Here is a 19,420-nt window from a genome sequence, read left to right as displayed (position 1 = left end):
AAAAAAGCAAATATTGTATAAAACTGAAATACAATATAAAAAATCTCACAACAGCCAGTTTTCAGTCAAAATGTTGATGGAGATTATGGCTTCGCAATTTACAAACCAACTGTGGTAATGTGATCAGCTTCCTTTCTCAGACAAGCTGGTACCCATAAATTTGAAGATCGATGGGTTTTAAGCCGAACAAGAAATAGAAACCCAGTTCACATTGTCAGCTTAGCCTGACCACTGTGCCAATTGTGGATTTTACATTAATATAAATGACACTATTCTCCAACGCCACCATTTTTTTTACCTTAATGTAAATTACATTATTCTCATTATAAATTTCTAAACATTGCTATCCTGAATAATAATAAGGTGTATTTTCTCATCTGATAGTAATATAAGGTAATAATAAGGTGTATTTTCTCAGCTGATTGTTGTTACCATATTTTATTGTATATTATCTTATTGTTACCATATTTTTTATTAATTTAATTAGAATTAATTATTATAATTGTTATATGATTATGATTATTGTTATAATTAATTATGATTAATTAATGTAATTATACTTGGTGAGAAGTAAATTTGAAATGCTACCCGGACCTTTAAGGGTTAAAATGTGTGTCAGGGTTGAAACGAGAAGCAAAGATAAGAATCAAGTGTGGCATATTTCTTCTCCTGTGACAGCACACTAACATTAATGTGTCTGGATGAACAATTTGGAATTCACCTGTCTTTGTATAGCAGTTTCGCTGAAGGGGACAAGATTTCAAGATATCGAAGCCATCAAGAAGACTGTAACGTCACTATTAAAGAGCATTCCGAAAGAGGACTTTAAAACTTCTTTCCGAAATTTGAACAGCCGAGCACAGACGTGCATTACGGCTGATGGGGATTACTTCGAATAATATTAAATGGCTATGCGTTTAATTTTATTTTCTTCTGAGTTATTCTATGAGTCCTGGAAATTAATAGCCGGACCTTGTATATTATACTCATTATAATTTTCCAAACATTGCTATCCTGAATAATAATAAGGTGTATTTTCTCAGCTGATTGTTGTTACCGTATTTTATTATATATTATCTTATTGTTGCCATATATTCTATTAATTTAATTAGAATTAATGATTATAATAATCAATTATTATTATAATTAATCATTATAATAATTAATTATTATACTTAATTATTATAATGATTAATTATAATAATTAATTATTATAATTATTGTTATATTTAATTATGATTATTGTTATATTTAATTATGATTATTGATATAATTAATTATGATTATTGTAATAATTAATTATGATTAATTAATGTAATTATAACTGGTGAGAAGTAAATTTGAAATGCTACCCTGACCTTTAAGGGTTAAAATATGTGTCAGGATTGAAACGAGAAGCAAAGATAAGAATCAAGTGTGGTACATTTCTTCTCCTGTGACATCACACTAACATCAATGTGTCTGTTTGGAATTCACCTGTCTTTGTATAGCAGCCAGAAAATATATTATTTGCATTTTTTTTTTCAACTTTAGTCAATGTAAACAAAAAAACTTTTAAGTCTTTTATTAGTTTTAAACAAAAGATAGCCAAGTTTTTTATTTTTTGTATGTTTCCATTTATGTAAGTTTTGCATGGATGTAAATGGCATTAATTGATTAAACCTTTCTAAAACATGACAGTAAAAAAAAAAAAAAATAAACCTTGCTATTATTTATAATAGTTAGATTCCTGCTCTGCTTAAGCAATAATTGTTATTCATTTTTTTGTTTACTTAATTTTTTTAATGTGCTAACATCAGCTTTTCTATTTACAATTTTGCTATTGTAATTATTCTAAATTAAAAAAAAAAATAGTTTAATTGATTTAAAATCAATTACTATATGCCTTATACACTGGGCAATCAAGGTTTTGATACTTGTATATTTTGGTTTGAAAAATTTTGCATGCAGTGAATATTATCTTACTTTTTTATTATAAGGACAGATGTAAAACTTTTTATGTTGTATTAGTTTTTTTACTAACTTTATAAACCCCATAAATATTTTTTTGTGAATGCTAATTTATTAAGTAAATGATAATCAAATTAATGATTAATATCACACATCAGTTCTGTTTAAATACACTAAGAAATAGAGATTAATTGCATTTATTGTTATTATTCTGTTTTGTTAAAATGATATAACAAAGTTTTTTTTTTTTATCCATTTTATTTTCAAATTGCAAGAATAGCACAAATAATTTTCTTAGTTCCTTACTTTTAGTAAATTTCTAGTAATAGTCAAAGAATAAGTTAACATTTTTATGAAACATGATGATATGTTATAAGGCTTATAATTGAAGTAAAGTATTTATCATCCCTTGATATGCTTTTATAATTCATTAGACTCTTGATTAACTAGGGAGGTCGAGAAATGCTTTGTCAGGGATAAGGATAAGCGTCTATCCCAAATAATGTAATTTATACCAATGTCGCTGGAAAAGAATAATAGAAAACGTATAAACTTTTTTATCTAATGTCACATACAGTTTGATCGTCAAACTAATATTCATACATTAATGATTTAACTGTTTGTCCTTTTTCCAAATTTTTAATTATTGTCATCTTTTGATTTATACTAAGAATGGCTCATTTGTATTTAAACATGTTAACGTTACAAACAGAATATAAAGCATGGGGAAATTTTTTAACCTGAATGATGCTCATAATTCGACGAAAGTTGAATCATATCTTGCTTCGTACCACCCCTCCAGCATTCCAGAGCAAAAGCAAAACCAATTGGTAGTACTAAAGCTCAGATGGATGAGTCCAATACAATAGGAAGGAAATGTCAAGAAGAATGTGTGTTTTTTGCATATTTCCATGGTGGCAATACATATTTCTCTCTCTCTTTTTTATTTATTTATTTTTTATCAGCCTTTGGATAATCTGCTACCCAGATAATCCAATCCCAGTTAATAGGGAGTCTACTATACTATCTATCATAAATGCTTGTTTTTTTCCTGTAAGATTTTATTTATGTGTTTTGTTTATATATTTTTCATTCATGTAGTTGTATATTATTCAAATTATGCCTTTCATTGCAAATCCTTGATTTACATTCATTATTGCATTTGTATATATTGTGCTAATAAATTCATTAGTTTCAATTTTCGAATGGCATACAATTTTATTTCTCTATCAGAAACTGTTCTATTCCAGCATAATTTATAATCACCAATTTTTTTTTTATTGCTATATTATTCTAGAATATTTTAATTGGAGGTTTTCAACCTTTTACACTTAAAAGTACTTTCAAGAACCAATGATAAGAATGCAAGCACTTAAAATCAACCATCAAAGTTTACAACAGAGCTGCGAAATCGGTTGTTCAAGAAATATTTATTTTTACCTGACTTCGAAGAATCTAATTGGGACTTATGCTGTGTTAAACTTTACTCTGAATATAATATTATTGCTAAATAAGTTATTATTAGTATCAAATTATGCTAATCTATTTTTATGTATGATTAGAATGAAATTTAACTTAAAATTATGTTTTAAATTTAAACTTAAGTAGTTTTATGTCATTTAATAGCTGCAGTAATTTAACTTTGTGATAAGTTTTGCTTTATACAATAGTCCAAATATTCATTCAAGTAATATTTTTGTTTTCATAATTATAAATACAGGGTGACCATTACATGAAATAAAATATATAAACATGAAATAAAATCTTCAAACTTCTGAACGGTTAGAGTGATGAAGTTCAAACTTCGTGGTTGGCAACTGGCCATGATGAAAATTAGTATGCGCACGCAACTTGTTGTCGGCCAGTTGCAGGGTGCCAAAGCGTATATCACTGAACCTACTATGCGAGCAGTATAAGCCCGATTGCATAGCAGGAGGGAATCAACCTTGAGACCCTGCTACAAATTGCTGTTGAAGACCTGCATTAGTTACTTAGTTAGTCATTTAGTGTTTTACAAAAAATTCAGTTGTCCAGAATAGTTTATTTTATAACTGTCGTTGAACAGCCGACCCAATTTTTAGTTTATGACTATCAATGAACTACGTAGCCTTGTAATTCTGAACCCAATCCAGAGGAGAAGGGAGCTCTTGGATCAAGTATTGGGAGAGATATGCATTTGGCTTTTTGATGGAACTAACCCGCATTTGCGTTACATGGAGAAAAAAGCCATGTAAACCCCCCCCCCACGGTAGTAAAACGTAAAGGGGACNCTTGATTTCACGAATTTTTTTTTCTAATCCCTCGATAACTTGAATTTTTTTTTCTCCATAAATAGTGTAGATTTTTTTTCTGAAAATAAAAAAAAATATTCAAAAAAAAAATTTAAAATTTTAAGAATTGAAAACCAGTTCTCATAATGATAAACTTTAAAAAAAAAAATGGACATAAAGACGTCAGTGGCATGGAATGATGTGTCTTTCTATACGATAATGAATGGTTTCAAGAAGGCTGGATTCATTAAAGATGACGAAAGTAGTCAAACAATCAATATCGTTAATTCTGCTGAAAACTACACCGAAAATTATTGGGACAGATTGACCGAACTCGTGAAACTCGATGACATGGAATTTCATGACTTCGTAAGCGTAGATGATGCAGTAACAGTGTGTGGTCAGTGGGATGACAATGATATCATCGCTCAAACGAAAGCTTCTTGTGAACTATCAGAAGAAGAGGATGAGAAAATTTAAGATTTACTGCCCAATGTCACTAAAAACTTTCTGCAGTGGACACTGTAAGGAGATTCATTGAGAGGCAGCCGAATATGTCAGAGGAGACATTTAAAGCTATAGTCCACTTAGAAAGTGTTATGGACAAACTTTCTGACACATCTTTAAAGCAAACAACAATTGAATCTTTCTTTTTTTTAATGAAAGTGTAAAAAGTACTTTTAGAATAAATATGGAATAGTAAATAAGGTATGTAAAGAGCATTTTTCTTTAGTCTACCATCAGAAACATGCGATTTTCGATAATTCGAATTTTTTCTCCTCTCCCTTCAAGTTCGAGATATCGAGGTTTGACTGTAACTGCAGTAATTTAACTTTGTGATAACTTATGCTTTATATAATTCCCCAAATAGTCATTCAAGTAATATTTTTGTTTTCATAATCATAAATACCGAGTGACAATTATTGATCAACATGATATAAAATCGTCAAACTTCTGAGCAGTTAGAGTGATGAAGTTCAAAACTTCGGAGTTGGCCGCTGGGCATGATGAAAATTAGTATGCGCACGCAACTTGCTGTCGGCCATTCGCAGTGTGCCAAAACGTATATCTCTTCTGAACCTGCTATGCGAGCAGTAACTGATAGAAAACTTAATTCGAGGTTCGGATATGCGTACTGCCAAGATATACGCAATCTATTACCTACCATTATCTGCCCTGGTTAGTATAAAAAAACAGTCAATATGTGCTTTTTATATTTATTTTCAAAACATAATTTAAAAAAAACATAACAATTAGACTGAAATAATTGAAAACGAAAATAATATTCATGAGAAATAAAAACAAGAGGAGCTTTCGCGATTTGCTCCTTCCTCGTGAGTGTATCAAGAACAACTAAACGAAGAATATTTTGAATGGCGATGGATTGGCTCCGCCGTAATAGAATTAATTCGTAACAGTAACAGCCCGATTGCATAACAGGAGAGAATCAACCGGGAGACCCTGCTACAAATTGCTGTTGAAGACCTGCATTAGTTAGTCAATTAGTGCATTACAAAAAATTCAGTTGCCCAGAATAGTTATTTATTTTATTTTAGAACCGTTGTTGAACAGCCGACCCAATTTTGAGTTTACAACTATCAATGTTCAACTACCTAGCCTTGTAATTTTGAACCCAATACCGAGGAGAAGGGAGCTCTTGGATCAAGTATTGGGAGAGATTTGCATTTGGGCTTTTTCATGGATCTAACCCGCATTTGCGTTACATGAAGAAAAAAACCATGTAAACCCCCCACGATTATCAAAACGTAAAGGGGACTCTAACCCATGATCCGTTTACGACTGATGATATTTTACGTCAGCACTGTGATTGATGCGAGCCGGGTGCCCCGTCGCTGGGATCGAAAGCGGGTCATGTCTTTGGGAGGCGAGCGCTCTATCCCCATTAGAGGTGAGCTGTTAAAACGGTACTCTAAACTAAGTTTGACTGAAAGGGAGATGGAACTTTACCTAAGCGTAGCGTTAGTCGTGTTTATTTAAAGTGTTTATTATTGATTTAGTTCAACAATATGAGATCGGTTATTGAAATATAGAGTTAATTGCCACAAAAGCTGAAATTGGTAATAGACGCTAAACTGACAAAACTTTCATACATACTCGTATAACTGTATTAAAAACTAAGTTTTAAAAAATGAAGAAAGTACTTCAGGGACATGATGTCTGTATTTACCTAAATGATTTTTTTAAAGAATTAATGATGTAGTAACTGATTGCTTTTTGTTAAATTCATTGAAAATCTTATTATTTTGTAACGAATAGTATTTTGGTCAAAATTGTCAGCGATTTCTTAGATGTACCGACGTGTATACAACTTCGCTGATGCTTTTAACTTCTAGTATTTAACTTCATCGTCATCATACGTTCTGGTTTTATTAACTATGATCTGAGTCTTTTGATCAGCATGCAATGTATCCAACACAATTTTTTGCGATTTCAAGCGAATGTGTGAGAAGCATTAATTTAACAGTAATTATAGTAATGATCCTGCATAAAAACTAAATTTTTTTTTAATCTGAAACCACCAAATAATTAATCTTATCATTGCTTATTTATCTTATCATTTGAACTTAATGTCCTTCTTATGAAAAAATAATTACAATTAGCTATTAAGAAAATTATGTTTAAAATTGCTGTTGAAGAGAATTAGTTTCTTACGTTTTATTTATTTTTACTTTCTCTGTGGTTTGTGGAAAATTTAATTGTTGTCCTGATACCATAGAGATAACCCAATAGCAAGTCTTAACTTTTCCCCAACTGTATATTATTCCATATTTCTTTCGTTGAAGATTGTATAATTACGTACAGATTCTTGTTGATTTGCATTGATTAGAAATCATGTTTTCTATAAAGATATAAAGTAGTGAGTTCAAACTTTTTCCTATGAGTCTATTATTTCATATTTCTTCTGCTACAATTGATATTAATTTTGTACAGGTTCTCGCTGATTTCCAATGAGTCGAAATTCTATTCCCATAAAGATATTAAAAGTACTGAGTTACCTTTATCTATGAGTATATCACTTCAGATTTCTTCTAATAAAGTTCATAAGAATTTTGTAAGGTTTCTTGTTAATTTGAATTGGATATATAGTATATAGAAATTCTGTGTCCATAGAGATAACAAAATAGGGATTCGAAACATTTTACTATGAGTATATTATGTCATACTTCTATTATAGTTGGCGAGAACTATGTCATACTTTTATTATAGTTGGCACGAACTTCACACGGATTTTTGTTGATTTGCATTGGGTAGAAATCTTGTTTCCATAGAGATATTATAGAAGTGAGTTACCTTTTCCTATGAGTACATTATTTCCTTTTCTTTTTGTTGCAGTTGGTACGAATTTTGAACGAATATGAATATATGTATTTACATTGGGTGAAAAGCCTGTTGCCATAGAGATAACAAAGTAGTGAGTCCAAACTTTTTACTATGTCATACTTCTATTACAGTTGGCACGAACTTCACACGGATTTTTGTTGATTTGCATTGGGTAGAAATCCTGTTTCCATAGAGATATTAAAGTAGTGTGTCTTTTTTCTATGAGTATATTATTTCATACTTCTTTTCCAATAATTAGTATAAGGTTTGTATGTGCGGATTCTTTTTGATTTATATTGGGAAAAAATATCATTTCTATAGAGATAACTAATTAATGAATCCAAACTTTTCCTATGGAATTATTATTTCATACTTCTTCTGCTATACTAGATGCAATTTTTTTTACAGACTTTTTTTTTCATGTGTATTGGATGAAAAATCTGTTACCATAGCACAAACTCGAACCAAGGCTCAAACAACATTTTTTCAACGTCTCTTATTATTTTCTATTTCTGAAAAAAATCAAATTCTTGCAAGAGAACATCTATGTCCTATTCTTTGATCAATTTCTTAACGGTTCATAAACTTTGATTCTATCAGAACAAAGAAAACGAAAAGGAAAGAAAAAAAAATCTTTTTAGGTTAGCTATAAAATATTAATATACTGAGAAAATAAAAGAAGATTAAGTTCTGTATGCCCGGGTAGTCGAAAAAGAAAAAAAAACAAAGCAAAATAAACAAAAATACCTGTCGCAGGTCCCTGAGTGCCCCCTAAAACGGCCCCTTTCCGCTTTAGAGTCTAACATCAGATTTAAAGACCATTACTTGATATTAAAAGCCGTAAGAGCGAAACTATCTAATTACTAACCCCCCAATCCACGGTCAATGCCCCTCTGATGATGATAACTTTTTCGATTCGAACATTTTTCGCGCCTGAAATTCTTATAGAACGGAAACGTCCCTTCTTATGTTTTGATGGGGTATTTCTTTGTGTATTCGTCAAAGTTTTCGGCTTGACCTGTTGATCTAAACAGTCTCTAATTTACTTTTTGCTCAGGTAGAGATACTGGGCCGCGGGTGGTTAGTCGCTTATAGAACAATGACCCGGCGATTTCCGTTGAAATTTTTGTGTCCCCTCACTGATTTTTTGGTTTATTTCCTCTCACACAGGAATCCTGATTAAACAATGACAGCGAAAAACTATTTTATTTTCTTCACGTACATCCTTTAACCTGAGATTAACGTTCAGGAACAATGACACTGGATTTACAGTTTTCCACATTACTGTTTTTTTACTCTGAGTCTTTAAATTATAAAAATTATTTTCATTATCAGAGCCGGATTTAATGAGGGACTACTGGGGCTGCAACCCGAGCCTAGCCTCCCAAGTTTTTTAGGGCTTCACAAAAGTATGATTGATTCTTTAAATTTTCTAAAATTTTAAAAATATATTTTCAAACGTAATGTTTAATGATCTTTCTTGAAGAATCATTAAAAATATATTGTGCATTTTGATAATAAATTTCAGAAAATAGAAAAAAAAAATATTATTTGTCTTTATTACTTCTATTTTTTTTCCAGCATTTTTATCCCGGCAATGACACGTTTTTGTCGTCCCACCTCTGCGCTTAGAGTTCCCCCACAGCACTAAATTTAATTGTTTATTTTCTTTAAAATTGTTTATTTTACTTCAAAAAATAATGATCAATTGCAATCAATAACCATATTTACTAATACAACAATAGCGCAGAGCGAGTATTCCTGGAAGACGAGTTATCTCATCCAAAGCTATGAAAGAGTTAAAGATGAAGAGTTGAGTAAGAGTTCTACTCTTTACTCAAGTTCCTAATTTTATCTATTATTGTTTGCTTCAAGCCATAAGTGTTTTTTTAAACTAATTTTTCTGCAACAATCTACTAAACACTTGAAGATAAACGGGGTTGTTTGGTTGGCAGAAATATAACAAGTTTAGTTAAAACGGAACATTCGAATTTGTTTCTTTCGATTTTTTAAAATTTTTATGTTTCGTAGTTCTTATTGCTCCTTAACATTTAGAATTTCATACATGATGATTTTTCTGACATATAAACTTGATCGTATTTTATATTTAGAATGTAATTACTTTTGTAAAAAATTAAAAATTTCTGTTTTTATTATTTTTATTTTTTTGAATTTTTTAAAAACTAGCTTAACTGGAATTGAATTTTATAAAAAATTTCAATATTTCTGAATATAGGCCAATTTTAGATAATTTGTAACATGTAAGGCCCCAAGTTACACATCAGCCCCATTACATCTCAATCCAACCCTGTTAATTATAATTATTTGAAAGAAATTTTACTTTTATATTTTCCATAAAACAGTTAAAATTTTCTTACTCTCGTATTAATACGATAAAATCTATACACTTTAGAGTTATAAATTGCTATAAAGCAATATTCCTTATATAGTAGTGATTGCTATAAAGCAATATTCCTTATAAAGAGATCTTTCACTTCCATTTATCACCTCTCGAGTTCGCTTGTGTTAGTTGAGCGCAGTAACCACCAAACGCCTTTCTCTACAGAGTTTGTGCGTATGGGATTACGCGCGTATGATCCAATACGCGCACGATAATGCGCGTATTGGATCGTGCGGGATGAAACGTGAAAGTGCAAAATCTTTCTGAATGACCAATATTTTTCACGATTTATCCTCTCGGGCTAAGCTTGTAGCCAGGGCCTGATTATTTCATGGGCGTGAGGGACACTGGACCATGGCCCCACATTCTAAGGGCCCTCAAATCTCATTTCGTAAAACTGTTATCTTTCACGTTTTTTATATTTTGAATTAAATTTTTTCGTATTTAAGGTGCTTTTAGTATTTCAGTGATGGCCTTATAAAAATTTAAATGCTTACTCATTGCTCATAAATATTAAATTCATCATAATTTATTGAATTTAAATGGCGAGTAATATTTTTCTCTTAAAATAATACTCTTAAACATTTTTTTTTAAAATTAAATTTAACCTCATTTGAGATTGATGTAGGTAATATAAATTAAAATAAAAACAACACGAAGCAAATTTTACAAATAAAATTATTATTAATAATTCAATCGTTAAATCTTAATAATTCGGTTAGCTGTAATGCAATAAAATAACAGTTTAAAACCTTCACTATTGCTCATATTTTTAAATAATAGCAAAATTAAAAAAATGTGAAATAAATATTTCTATATTTTTTTTCTCTTAAATGTTTCTTAAGAGAATTCATAAGTCAGTGAATATTTGAGGGCCCACAAATCAGATCTTTGCCTAGGGCCTCTGCTTCCAAAAGAGGTAGGTAGTGGCTCTAGTCCCTCATAAAGCCAAATTGGGTTCTGCATATAGCTAAAATATTAATAAATGTCCAAAATATGAATGCAGCTGAAATAATTCAAAACAATATACTAAAAAAAAGCAAATAGAGCTTCTGTTACATTGAATGTGTACATATTTGTAAGCTTCTTAAGCTGTTGGAAAGGTGAGTCACTTCAAAATCTGATGACAAATGTATATTGTTCACTGCGTCGGGAGAGTTTACCTACCTGAAAGAAAGTCTAAAGAGCATCTCTTTTACAATGAAAAGGGAGGCGGGGAATTGGCAGCGCTTCTGTTGGAAATCCGAGGTTTAAAAAAAAATGACAATAATAAAAAAGACTTGTCAATAGTCGACATCGATAGAACTGCTTTTAACAATATTTGACTTTTTTTTTTTATAAGATTTTTCAAGAGATGTGCTGACGAATACCGATTCAAAATGGATTTGGTTTTAATTTCAAGACGAAGGTGAGTCAAATACGTTACGTAAATGTAGGACATCTTAAAAGTTTGACTAAATAGAGATTGAAAAAAAAAGTTTTAAAACACAAAAATAGTGATCTAAAGTTTGCATTATGTTTTTTGCGGCTAATATTAACTTTATAAGAATTTCTGACATCTGGCATAAATATCTTAAAAAGTTAGAAACCGATTTGAGGTTATTTATTTGTTTTTATTTATTTATTTTTATTTACTTATTTTTATTTATTTATTTATTTTTATTTACTTATTTTTATTTATTTATTTGTTTTTATTTATTATTTCTTATTTATTTTTATTTACTTATTTATTTTATTTTATTTTATTTATTTATTTTACCTATTTATTTATTTACTTATTCATTTATTTATTTATTTACTTATTTATTTTATTTATTTATTTTATTTATTTAGTTATTTTTGAATCTGATATAACTGAATATTTTGTAATCAGTAGTGGCGGTGGAGAGCCCTCAGCTTAGGGGGGGGGGATACTTAAAATGCACTCAAACATTGGACCGAAAATTAATATTTCTTGGTGTAACAAAATATTTCATTCATTTATTTATTTAATAAAAAATCATTTATTGAAACATAATATTGTAGTAAATTTAAAGATTTTATCAATTTAGGAGTTGGTGTTTTGTGCAAATAAATCAGAACTATGGTGTAACGTAACTGTGAGCATTAATTTTTCAAAATAGTGCTGATTGTATATCGTATAGTTCATTTTGGTGTGGGGAACCATAGTTTGTGGGACTCCATCTCATAAGCATCCGACACACTTGTCAGTGAAATTGTCAGTTTCTTCATTTGCATTTATAATAACACTTCTGCAATTTTAGCTCATTAACTTTAATTTCAAGACTAATAACAATATGTATATTTTAAATAAATAACAAATTTAAAAACGTAGGGCAAAAATATTATAATAAGTTAAAGAAATATCATAATTGCTTAAATTTTTTGGTGACTCATCCTTCATGTAATATTTATAATATTTATTTAATATTTTATTTAATTGTAGTCAAAAATAATTTTGAATTGTGAGGCTTACAAAATTTCACATCATTTTAAAAAATATAATTTTATATGACAAAATGCAATATCTTAAACGAAATCGGTCGAATAGTTCCTTTGAAATCGAATTTTAAATATATATTCGTTCGCGCTGGGAGCTTGACATGCACTTAGTTGCAAAGAGGTTCTCTCCATAGTGATAATGGTTTTTTCTTAACTCGAAGATGTTAAACTCTCCCCCTCAACCCCCTTCTCCCCCATTTACCTCAAAAGAGGGAGAAGCCTTCAGAGTAGTGTAGGGGTTTTTTCAGATATTTAACATAACAGTGCTTTATATGAAGAAAAAAAAATCTTGTGTTTGAAACAAATCTAATGTCATTGAACTAATGATGAAACTAATTTAAAATTTAACGGCATGTTTCAGATTTTCTTATTAACTATCGACAATAAAATTGTAAAATTCATGGACTTCAACAGAAAAAAATTATTTGATTTCGAAACAGTATAGTTGATCTGTTTTTACACTTATAAAAAATATTTTGAGTGTAATAGTCTAAAAATATTTGACAACAGAGTATACTCGTACTGTCACAAATACAGCAATTCTCTGAACTGTAGACAAATCATGAAGCTGTTTGGTCACCTTATCAGATCCTACCTCGGGTAATACAGTTGCCGAGTTTCAACATTTATTGTTAACGGAGTTTGTAGCTTAAATGGAAACATTTGAATTCTTAATGCTTATCGTAGACAAAGAAAAAAAAAATTTTTTCTCGATAAACACAATTAATGAAATTTTATTACGACCACTTCATGCCATTTCAAAGTTTTCAAAGCGTTTGAAATAAATTTGTGTAAGAGAGGAACGTAACTATATTTTAATTAAAAAGTAAATAAATATGTGTTATCACATGACTTACACTTTTGTTTCGGAGTTTGGTAAACAGTTTCAAAGTTATTTTTAAATTTGTTTCACTTTTAAGATTTTTACTCAATATTAAGAGGGTGGTTCCTTAAACTCGCAGCTGGATAACATTTACTGTTGTTATTATTATTATTAAGGAATTATTTTTTTGTTAGACACATGATTAAGATTTTAAAAAAAAGGATTACATTGTGCTAAAGTAATAATTAAATCGACACTATAGGGCACTATCTATCAAATAAACAAATTAAAGAAAAAAATATTTTCACAGCTTTTTTATACATCTGAACCAGAAATTTTTGCGCATACATAGATATAAATCAAATATATTTTTAGTAAAAAAATTTAATCATTGTACATCGTATGTATAATACACGCTGCTTCCATTTAAATTTAGTTCCAGTTGAGAGAGAATCACCAAAGTAGAAAACTGTATGGAATCAAATTTCAAGGGTTGAAATATTGTGAAGGAATTTTCCGTAACCATATCTCAAAAATTAAATTCGCTTATAAATTAAAGTATTAATAATTACCTCTTTTCAAACGTAAGTTTAAAAAAAAGTATAAATAATTTTAAAAGTAAGTGTCTTTCAAAAAGAAAATAGAATAATGCCTTAATTCACTTTGACAATTCTATACCTAAAGATTAGAATGGATCTGACTTTAAATTAATAACACTTAAAATTATTATTACTCTTGCGCCTTGTTATTGCATTAGAAAAATAATATTAATAAAATCCTTACTATGAGAAATAATAACGCAAACATATGGCTCCGCTGAAAAATATTGAAGAGTCAATTTATAAAATTTATATTAACAACTAGATGGCAGCACTACAAGTTTCGGGTACTTTATCTTCCCCCACTAAATAAAAATAAACCAGAGAAAAATGAACAAAGCAGAATTGATGATTATCTTGATAAAAATAATTTGTCTGATTAAATAAAATTCACTTTTTGTTAATTTAGAATAAAATTCTAAATTAACTATGAAATAAAATTAATAAATAATAACATTTTTGTCATAAGTTTTAGATTTCTAAATATGAAATCTTCTCTGATGCACTCTGAAAACATAACACCATACATTGTGAAAGTATAGTCAGTTTGCATTACTTCAACGAAGAGCTAGCACCTATTCGCTTGTAAGCACTGAGGTTCTGCAGCTATTTTTGTGTTCGGTTTTGCGAACTTCACCGTCACAGAATAATTGGCCACATAGGCGTGGAAATAGAATTTGTACAGTGTCTAAGTATAGTGAATTGATCGTAGGACAAGGTTTTCTAGTAGATCACCGAAGTCAAACATCACTGGAAGGTATGAGGAGGGTGAACACCGAGTGTGCGTTCCTTGTTAAACTTTTCTACTGTAAACTGCCGGAATTCACGGGTAGGTCATCGGGCTATCAAAGAAAGGAATCTCCCGCCCCCCTCTAAAAAAGATCAAAATTATGTCTTCGGAACATCATCCTCAGGGATTTCTCTCCAAACTATAGCCGATAGCCTTTCTGCAGCTATAGAACTACGTAAATAAAGTACTGCTAGTACTACTACTGTAAGACTTACATATGCACGCTTGTGTACTCATCACAAGCCCTATTCAAGTTGAAAAACAGATAGCATAAGTTAGAGATGAAAATCACAAAAATATATCCAGAGTTGCAGCGGGGTTCGAGCCATGCTATAGAGAATCTGATGATTCCAAAATTTTTAGATATAAAGCTTTTAAAAATGAATTCAGCTGTTCTCCAATATGATACACCTATTCTGTTGTCATAGACAGAGAATCGCTCTCTCTTCCCTTGGTTACCCTGGATGCGTCTTCGTGCTGTCCATCTTTGTATTGTCCTGTATGTCCTTCTATTAGACAAAGGTTTATGAGCTTAAATTGTACTCATATGCCTGCAAATGTATTTAATTCCAATAAACCAATTAAGTCCATAATGAAAGAGTCCCGCTTCCCAGTTAAGTCCCATTTCCTGAGATAAGTCCTGAAAGATAAGGATCGCTTCCTATGGGCAAACTGTTGAATGTACTGTTGTTGTATTTAGATAGCCGATGACGCCCGGTGGCTGAGCGGTAGCTCTTCGCGATGTCGTGTCACAGATCCCTGGTTCGACCCTCGGGCCGGGCAAGGTTGACTCAGCCTTTCATCCCTTCAGTGGGTCGATAAATGAGTACCAAGCATGCTTGGGAACTGAACACTAGGGGTTCCGCGTTCGGCTGACTACCTGACCGGAACATCTGCTCCTGCACCAGCCCAAGGTCAAGAAAACTGTGATGGGCACAGTAGGCCTTGGCCCTCAATGGGCTGTCGCACCACTGAGTTTCGTTTTAGTTTAGATTGCCGATAGAAATGTAGGGCACACTGCCCCTGGTCTTTCAGGATTTAAGAGAAATCAGGCACTGCAGTCTTGTTAATTCAAACAATTTATCAGTAGAACTTTTTATTTCGGGCATGGCATCTTAGATAGTGTTTTTTAAAAAATCGACAAAGCTGGAAATGTACGTTCAAAGTTTGCACGCAGCTTTAAATGCGCGTTAAGGAAACTAAACGTAGCACAATAAAAAAGATACGTTTTTTTTTCCTTCAAATAAACAGTGTACAGTTTCAAATAAACACATGTACAGTGCATCAAGAAAAAGAAGGGGGGGGGAACGGACTATCCTGAATAACTTTTGATCTAATGATCGGTTCTTCACGTTCTAGGACTCAATCTTAAGTGATCGAGAGGGTGACCTCAAATATGCCAATTAATAAGTGCAGACGATATTGTATGTTACGAAATCAAGCACAAAAACGTACTTTGTCTGAATAAACGCACCCTTTTTTTGACGGATTCAGATTTCTGATCCCCAAAATATAGGGGGTAGCGGCAATCTAAGAAAGACGGCCCCAATAGTTTAGTCAGGAGAGCGCTCCAAAGCTTGGTCCCGTTAATGTTCATTTAACTTTTTGCGTATTTCGCTATATCTCGAACGCTATATCACGTCAACCGTTCAGAAGAAGACTGTTTTATGTGAGAGTTCAATACTATCTTTATCTTTTCGCATTGTTCTACGTTACGATTAAAACGTTTCAGTTATGTTTCTGTTTTTTGTTATGACGCGGGCATTATGACATTTTTGTAATCAACAGGAAAGTTACCTGCAATGTTAAGTTACGTTTCTGCATCCACGGGAACATTTCCGTGTTACGTTTTTGAAATACAAGTTACATTTGGTGCTGTATGAGCTCTTCGTTTTCTGTAAAATTTATTATAAGACCAATCTATGCGTAAACACGTTATTGTTGATTCTAATTCCACACCTTATGGGGGATTTCTACAATTAATATCCGCTCTTAACTGGATAAAAATAAATATTTTTCAACGAAAATGGTTAAATAACCAATATTTAAAGCAAAAAATCTGCGAAACAATTCCCGAAAAAAAAGCACTAAAAATTTCAGTAAATATTGAACAAATTATAATTTCGAAATAAATCATCGTTAAGTTAACAAATAAAAATTGCTCTTTCAGTGCGCTTAATTTCAACTCTGTAGTTGCGTCTCTGTGGTCTGTAAAGCGATCCGCGTTGTATTTTTTTTTACAAGAAATTTAACAGTTAATAATTCTCGAACTAATTATCGAATGTTAGAATTTTAATTATTTTATCAAACTCCCTGTACATTTTTCTACGCTTCATCATAATTTCAAGTTTATAACTTTTACAGTATTTGTGCAGCAAAACAAAATATAATGTGAGTTTAATTTATATACCAAAAACGGTGGCTTATGATTTTTTTTAATGTAGGGAGACATCCAAATTAGAATAAATATGTGCCCAAATTATTTATTGACACTAATAACAACAATGATATTATGCGAACCATTACATAAAAAATTTGGTGTTTTTTTTAAGTAAAAGCAATCATTAGACATGTCTTAACTTATCCGAAACATGGTCTTTAACTAAATCACAAACAGACCTGCTTGCTGTTTCTTGAGAAAAAAGCCTTAAGATAAATTTTCGGTGCTATAGATTTTTTGGAGACAACGACATAATTTTGAACTATTCAAGAAAGCTGCAATCAGCAAATATTAGGGGACCGGAAAGTAATGTCGTTTCAGTGCGTTTGACATGTGTTATCAAGATTTATTTTTAATCAATAATATATTCATCTACGTTACCAACAACCTTTCAATGCCGGGTAGAAAATGAATCGGAAAAAAATATGAATTGGCTCTTACTACTAACGAATATTTAATGCGCCAAAACGACATTACTTTCCGGTCCCCCTAATGCATCAAAATAAGTCACTTAAAGCTTGTGCCTCACATCTGACGAATGGGCGCTTCTTACTTGACATTTAAGATCTTCAATTACAAACCAGTGGGAACTAGAGTTAGAGGTAGGCCTCAGATAAGATGGCTTGACTGTGTGAAAGGGGATATCAAAATCCTAAGATTCGCGAAGAAAAGAGCAGAATGGAGGAAGGTTCTAGAGAAGGCTCTGGCCCACAATTGAATATAGAATATAGCCTATAGAAGAAGAAGAAGAATGTGTCTCAATTATTTCTTGTCACTAAGCAACAACAACAATAAGAACCATTACTTTAAAAACAAGTGGTTTACTATAGGCCATTGGTTTTATTCAGATGTTAAACCCCTTCTTTTAAAGTGAAACTGTTTACTGAATCGGAAGTAAAATCTTTATGTATTTCTTAAAATATGTGATTGTAATTGCTTTTTAAACTATCAGAAAAAATAAAGAAATTCAGTAGTTTTTCTTTTTCAACTCTCAAGGCGAAAGCAGCATTCATGTTGAAATTAACTTGAAGTTAGAAATATTTTCTAAGAATTTTATCACAAAACTTATCTAAGTAATGTAGATAATGTATATTATTTTTTAATAGTATAAATAAATGCAAATTATAGTGAGAGAAGCAATTTGGAACGTCAAGATTTCTATCACAAAAGAAAGTTTTATCTCCAATCTATCATTTACAGTGGTTTGCGTTTTGCTTTTAATTCAAAACTAGATGTATACAAAGTCAAAAGAATAAGCTTTTGCAAAAATGTCAAGGAAAGTTTTTATTTAAAAGTTCGCATATCTAAAGAAATTTTTACTTCATTGACCTAAAAACCTGCAAATAAGTTTTTCACAAAATTTAAATTTATAAAAATCAAATTAACTTTTAGTTTTACTTATTTTGTAATAATTCCATAGTTAAGAAAAGATTATGTTTCATTTATACATATAAATTTCACCAATAAGATGATTTCTTTTATAGGATATATTATTCTGTTCCTATGTTAATATACATAAACTGAAACTTAAAACTAAAATTAAAAAAAATTTGCTAAATCATTTTTTTAAATTTAATGGGATTAAAATTAACAAAAAAAAATCACTATCAGTTTTACTTAATTTGTAGAAATTGCATTGTTAAGTGAATTTCATTTAATCATAAAAATCTCGCCAATAAGCAGCTATTATAGAAGTATAGTTACTTTCCTATATTAATGTACAAACTGAATTATTAAACAAATTTTTTTTTGCTGCTAAATTAATATGATTATTAAAGCTTCAAAATACTAGGCATTAAATTATGTTAGTTTAATTTAAACTAGACTGAGGTTTGGTCAAACATTTAGCACATGATTAAATGAGCTACAGCTTTTAGATACTTTATTTCTGTATCTTTTTTTTTCTATTGTCGATTGACTTATCTATAGACTCAATGCTTTATTAATGAAAAGTGAATTATCATTTTTATGTTGGTATAACAAAATCTTAGTTATTATATAAAGAGAAATCTATGAAAACATTTCACTTGTGAACCCACTTTAGACTCTACTTCAGACTCCTTTAAGACTCCAACCGATGATTCGCCTTTATTTGGGACCTTTTTTTAGTGTTAATGTTTTGGTAGCTCATCATGTTCAACTAAATCTAAATTTGTCTGACAGACACGACTCACACAGTCAGACAGATATTATTATTGTAAAAATTCGGCTTAATCAAATTTGCACGTAACATGTAAAATGCAAAATTTGAAAATCATTTTGTGTTGTCCTCATATTATTTTATTTAAGATTTTAGATTTGAG

General features: G+C 30.5%; 1 long non-coding RNA gene across 1 annotated transcript in view; it reads left to right on the top strand.

The window, feature by feature from the left end:
• The first annotated feature begins 10,981 nt into the window (after positions 1–10,981).
• The window catches only part of LOC139425543 (uncharacterized), a 45,602-nt gene continuing 37,163 nt past the window's right edge, over positions 10,982–19,420 (top strand). The window contains exon 1 of the long non-coding RNA XR_011636747.1: positions 10,982–11,371. This is a non-coding gene — a long non-coding RNA (uncharacterized lncRNA). The remainder of the gene's footprint in view (positions 11,372–19,420) is intronic.

Source organism: Parasteatoda tepidariorum, chromosome 5 (assembly GCF_043381705.1).
Source record: "Parasteatoda tepidariorum isolate YZ-2023 chromosome 5, CAS_Ptep_4.0, whole genome shotgun sequence".
Lineage (NCBI taxonomy): Eukaryota > Metazoa > Arthropoda > Arachnida > Araneae > Theridiidae > Parasteatoda > Parasteatoda tepidariorum.
Note: the sequence above shows the minus strand (reverse complement) of the source record. Positions and strands in the feature narration are given on the sequence as shown.